Below are 5269 nucleotides of genomic sequence, written 5' to 3'. Positions count from 1 at the left end.
CAGTAGTACAAATATGGTCTGTACTCACAAAACGAAGCATTTTGAAGTTTGTAAATAGTCCAGGAGTTTATTATTTTCAACACAAGCCGAATAGCTTTTCTGCTGCTAAAGCTGTGCCGACGTTACTTCCTCCATCTGAGACTAGCCCGTAAAAGTCCTCAACGAAGCTCATAATATGTACAATGAAAAGTGAAATCAGCATCAGTATTGATACCAAAAATCCTTGTCTAATTGATAGTAGGTAACATTTGAAATACATTTAAGTGTTGCCTTGAAAATATAAGCCTCAAACACAAATCAGTGAAAACGTTTTTTTTTTAATACTCTCGTCTGGAACTTTGTTGAGGACTTTTACGGGCTAGTCTCAGATGACAGAAGTAACGTCGGCCCAGCTTTAGCAGCAGAAAAGCTATTTGGCTTGTGTTGATAATAATAAACTCCTGGACTATTTACAAACTTCCAAATGCTTCGTTTTGTGAGTACAGACCATATTTGTACTACTGTAGAAGTTTGGTGTCATGACATGTGATTTTTGCGGGGTAAGTTTGGAGATACTGCCAGGATCCATTCACGCTTGAGCCAAGTTATTCGGAATAACCATATAATAACTCGGTAACTCTGCTGATTTAAGCCCAAGCCAGAAAACACTTCAGGTGGACAACTGGATGGATGTCACTGTTCAAATGGCATTAGGGTGAATATACTCTGAACCAATTCTTTAACACATGCTACCTTCCTTTAAATGTATGCCACCTTCGTTTTAGACATGCTCCCTTCTTTTTAACGCATGCCCCCTGCCCTTTAACACATACCCCTTTCCCTTTAATGCATCCTTCCTTACTTTTTTTTAACACATGCCCCCTTCCCTTTAACCTTCCTTTTAATGAATCCTGTAGACACATGCATAGGTATCAATAAGGCATGCCCCTTGATTTTGACACATGCCCCTCCTCTGTTAACCCATGCACCTCTTCTATGCCTTTAGACATGCGCATAGGTGTTAATAATGCATGCCCCCTTCCTCTCAACGCATTCCCCCTCTAGATATAGGTTATACATGTAGCTTAAGTGTTAAAGCATGTCCCCTGCTCCTTCCTCCAGACGTATGCATAGAAATTAGTAAACACAGTATGCCCTCCCTCCTCTATTAATGGCCCATCCTAGTTGAGGGGTGTCAAACTCAAACTCACAGTGATTCACAATCTGGGACAAAGTCACAGGCCGAAATCAATATTTTATTTTGAAAAAAGGAACCAAAATTGTGCATGCACATATACAGTATGCATATAACACTACGGTATTTTTTTTATAAACACTCATTCCCAACGTATAATATTTGGTGGACCAAATGTGATGCACGATCCCAGGGGCCAAATAAAAGGACTCTGTGGACCCACAGGTCTGAGTTTGACATCACTGCTCTAGATGAACCTGATGGACCTACTGTACTGTAGCATGCCTTTCCCTTATGAGTGTGTGATTCCGCTAGGTATCATTGCTGGTCCTGCTCTGCCCTGTCCGGGTGTGTGTGCATGTGTACTGGCCCGCTAAGTACTGACACATGCCCCTGTATGTGTGTATGTGTGTGACTTCTCTCAGTGCTTCTGCGTGTCCCACAGTATATGTGTGTGCTTGCTGGTGTGTAAACGCATGCACCTTACCAGTGTGTGTGTGTTTTGCGTGTGTGTGTGTTTGTGTGTGTGTGTGTTTGTGCCTGGTGTTGCGATCCTGAAGTGAGCCCTGATGCATGTTTTGAAAGCTGTGCAAAACTCTCTTCCTACTAACTCTCTCACACTGATGCCCCCCACCCCAAACTCTTCTCCCACTAACACACTCATTCTGTAGTCCCCTGCCCCCTCAGCCTCCCCTCCCCTCAAACACACACACAGGCATGCACCCACGCACACATTTATGTACGCACACACACACACACACACACACACACACACACACACACACACACACACACACACACACACACACACACACAGCATGCACGCACACGCACACACACACACACACACACACACACACACACACACACACACACACACACACACACAGGCACGCACGCACACGCACACACACTCTCTCTCTCTCTCTCTCTCTCTCTCTCTCTCTCTCTCTCTCTCTCTCTCTCTCTCTCTCTCTCTCTCTCTCTCTCTCTCTCTCCTGTATCTGAGGAGTGTCATTCAGCTGTGCAGTGATCCAAGTCTGCTGCATGTTGTGATCATCACCATTGTGTTATATTTCTGTATGATGAGCGCACTGTGTATAATCTGTACTTGTGAGTGCATTTGTATTTGAGTGTGTGCTGTGTGTGTGTGTGTGAGAGAGAGAGAGAGAGAGAGAGAGAGAGAGAGAGAGAGAGAGAGAGAGAGAGTGTGTGTGTGTGTGTGTGTGTGTGTGTGTGTGTGTGTGTGTGTGTGTGTGTGTGTGTGTGTGTGTGTGTGTGTGTGTGTGTGTGTGTGTGTGTGTGTGTGTGTGTGTGTGTGCGTGCTAAATACTAAAGCTGTCCTGTTTTGTGTGCGTCAGATGCAGTTCATGTAGCTGAGGCTGGAGGATGAAGGATGGACACCTCTCCTCTCCTGGCACCCACACCTTGCCCCCCCTTCCCCCCCAACCAGGATCATGACCCCTGACACCAACACCCCCACCCCCCCCCAGAGGAACACAGACACCACCCTACAGGACCACAGGACCCTCCCACCTCCCACAGAACAACTCTCCTCTCCTGACACTCTTTACAGAGGAACAACCCCCCCCCCCCTGCCCAACGCCCCCCCCCCCCCCCCCCCCCCCCCCCCCCCCCCCTCCCCCCCCCCCCCCCCCCCCCCCCCCCCACAGGAGAAGATGAACGTCACCCCCCTGCCACCCACCAGGAACAAGACACCCCTCACACAAACAACCCCCCAAGCGTCATCATCCCAGGAACTCTACACATCAGACATCAGACGGACCACACCCTCTCAGACAGACCCACCACACAAGGACATCCCTTGACAAAGGATTTAAGCTCATCAGCCCCCATATTCAAGGGCTTCACCCATCCCAATAAAACACATGTCACCCCTCTCACTAGGGCATGGACCTTGTGTGTGCGTGACAGTGAGTGTGTGTGCGGCGTGGATCTTGTGTGTGCGTGACAGTGAGTGTGTGTGGGGCGTGGATCTTGTGTGTGTGTGACAGTGAGTGGGCGTGGGGCGTGGATCTTGTGTGTTCGTGACAGTCAGTGCGTGTTTGCAAGGGAGTGAGTTAATCATGACCATCTTCATAATCATCACCATCATCATCTTCATCCTCATCATCTTCCTCTTCTGCTTCTCTGCCCCATGTCCCCACTCAGAGCTACAGCCTCATCTCAGAGCCATTTCAGTTTCTTTTTCTTTTTCTTTTTTTTTTTTCTTTTATCCCTGACGGTGTGAGGAGAGGAGAGGAAAGGAGAAGAGAAGAGAGGAGAGGAGAGGAAAGGAGAGGAGGAACAGTAAGTGGAGTCGGTCCCCTCTCTCTCTGACCGACGGACGGATGGACAGCCCAGGAGGGGTGGTTGCCATGACAACAGAAGATGACATAGTTGGTGACGATGTAGCGACATGAAACTCCAACTCCCATAATCCTCCACTTCAGCTCCCTCCTCTGACTTCCTGTTTCACTCTACAGACTTCCCCCTTTTTCCTGTGTGCGGTTTGTTATTTATTTATTATGTACGGTTTTAAAATGGAGGATATACATAAGTACCTTTAAATGGAAGACCCTGTGTTGGACGGATGCACGGAGTGTGTGTGCAGGTGTGTGTGCGTGTGTATGTGTGTGTGCGTGTGTGTTTGGGGTGGTGTAATGTATTGGAAGAATCCTAGTTTTTAAAAATAGATTTATAAAAGCAGACACCTGATAAATAAGGGATTGCTAGAGCACTAATGTTTTGTGTTTAGACGAATCTTTGTAGACACTCACGAGAAGTCAGGCCCCTTGCCTGTGTGGGGAGACAAGACATGAGAGAAGAAGAGAGGATAAGAAACGAGTGAAGAAGAGAAGAGGAGAACAGAACGTAGAGGAGAGAACCATTCAGTCACTGTGTAGTCAGCACAGTGTGTGGGATTATACCATACTGTCTGATTCGCTGGCCAGGGTACCATTGGACTCTCTCATTGGTGGACCAGGGTGCAATCGGACTCTCTCATTGGCTGGCCAGGGTGCCATTAGACTTTGTGATTTTATGGCCGGGTTTATAACAGACTCTGTGATTGGGTGGCCAGGTCCATACTGGACTCTCATTGGATGATCAGGTTTATTACGTACTGTGATTGGTTGCCAAGAGTTTTTATCAGACTCGGATTAACTGTTGACAATATGTTGGAGTCTGACATAGCGCAAAGGACCCAGGACCACACACACACACAGCACACACAGAACAGTGTACATGTGACACAACACACACTCACATTCACAAAGACAGAGCAGCTGTGTGTGTATGTGTCTATATGCATGCTTATGTGTGATGTTGTGTGCGCGTGTTCAGGGCGTTTGCATAAATGAGATAAAGAGGGGACGTGTGTGTGTGTGTGTGTGTGTGTGTGTGTGTGTGTGTGTGTGTGTGTGTGTGTGTGTGTGTGTGTGTGTGTGTGTGTGTGCGTGTGTGCGTGTGTGTGCGTGTGCATGCGTGCTGAGGTGCCGTTAGCTCCAGTCTGCACCTCTGCCACCACACCACCAGATGGTGCCCTCAATCCCCAGCCACCGCAGACTGGAGGAGTCTTAAGCTGGACATGAAGCAGGCTGTTTAATATACGCTGCACATGTGAACGACGTGTTAACAAAACAAAAGCAAACTATAAAGGGAAGCAAGAAGATGATCCGGACAAGCTTCAACAGATCAAGGACAAGCACTGTTGATCGGTGCTGTGTGTGTGTGTGTGTGTGTGTGTGTGTGTGGTTGAGTGGCTGTGTAGTGTATGTGTGTGTGAGTGGTTGGCTGTGGTGCAGTGTGTGTGTGTGTGTGTGTGTGTGTGTGGTCGACTGTGATGCTGTGTGTGTGTGTGGTTGGCTGTGATGCCGTACGTGTGTGTGTGTGTGTGTGTGTGTGTGTGTGTGTGTGTGTGTGTGTGTGTGTGTGTGTGTGTGTGTGTGTGTGTGTGTGTGTGTGTGTGTGTGTACATAAGTTGGACTGTTCACTTCACTAGGTGGCATCGGATGGTTTTGAAAACAATCCAATCAGAATGGACTCTTCCTGGCCAATCAGAGGTGACTTCCTGGTCTAATAGTTGACTGGATA

The 5269-nt window shown here is 47.8% G+C and overlaps 1 protein-coding gene across 3 annotated transcripts in view; it reads left to right on the top strand.

Annotated features, from left to right (window-relative positions):
* The window catches only part of picalmb (phosphatidylinositol binding clathrin assembly protein b), a 30522-nt gene extending 27758 nt beyond the window's left edge, over positions 1-2764 (top strand). For all 3 annotated transcript variants that reach the window (XM_063207166.1, XM_063207165.1, XM_063207163.1), the window contains one exon: positions 2536-2764. The gene's annotated coding sequence lies outside the window, so the exon portion shown is untranslated. The remainder of the gene's footprint in view (positions 1-2535) is intronic.
* Positions 2765-5269: the final 2505 nt, after the last annotated feature.

This window comes from Engraulis encrasicolus, chromosome 9 (assembly GCF_034702125.1).
Source record: "Engraulis encrasicolus isolate BLACKSEA-1 chromosome 9, IST_EnEncr_1.0, whole genome shotgun sequence".
Classification (NCBI taxonomy): Eukaryota; Metazoa; Chordata; class Actinopteri; order Clupeiformes; family Engraulidae; genus Engraulis; species Engraulis encrasicolus.
Note: the sequence above shows the minus strand (reverse complement) of the source record. Positions and strands in the feature narration are given on the sequence as shown.